This window comes from Macadamia integrifolia, unplaced genomic scaffold (assembly GCF_013358625.1).
Source record: "Macadamia integrifolia cultivar HAES 741 unplaced genomic scaffold, SCU_Mint_v3 scaffold_15A, whole genome shotgun sequence".
Lineage (NCBI taxonomy): Eukaryota > Viridiplantae > Streptophyta > Magnoliopsida > Proteales > Proteaceae > Macadamia > Macadamia integrifolia.
Genome location: NW_024870627.1, coordinates 400,978 through 401,749, shown reverse-complemented (window position 1 = coordinate 401,749; position 772 = coordinate 400,978).

Sequence of the window (772 nt, the reverse complement as noted above, 5' to 3'; positions counted from 1 at the left end):
TGACCTTGGCAGCAATAGCAAGTTTCTAGCAGATTTCAGGAGAAGTAGATTGGATTTTTTCTATTTCATTCCCGTGAAGATACCTAGAACCAATCCAAAAACAGATAAACCTTGCTGTACTACTATTGAAGATCAACCCCTATATACCACCAACTTAAATTCAATTTCAACACTTTCAGACCCAAGGAGACCAACTACATTCAATATCAGAACTGTCCATACCCATGAACAGTTTACAATTCAACACCCAAAAAAAGCTCAAAAATTCCTAGCTTTTGATGCCACCAAGGGTTGTTAATGGAACTTATCATTAACAAAAGCAGAATTTGACATAGCTTGATCTAATCCAATCAAATAAGTAATCAAATGTAAGAGAATCTAACTAGTAAAAAAATCAAAGTTGGATATACCTCAATCCAATCTGATAATGATGCAAGCTTGATTAGCTATATTTAAAATCAAACTCTATAAATAAAAAATTTCAAACTAAAATTACAGGAACTTCTCCCATAAGACTTAGATGTATATGCTTATTTCATGTATAATTAGAAAAGTTTGCATTGGTTTCCAACGGTTTAAGTTATACTTTTTATAGTTCTATCATTCATATGTGATAATCACAGAAACCAAAACAGATTTAAACTTACTCTGGTCAAGCCAAAGCCAGTAGTTTGTTCACAACCATAAATCCACTCCATGGGTAAGTTCCATGTAGCCTTCCAAAACATTATTATTACACACCAACCATATACACCACATTATATCAGTGGGC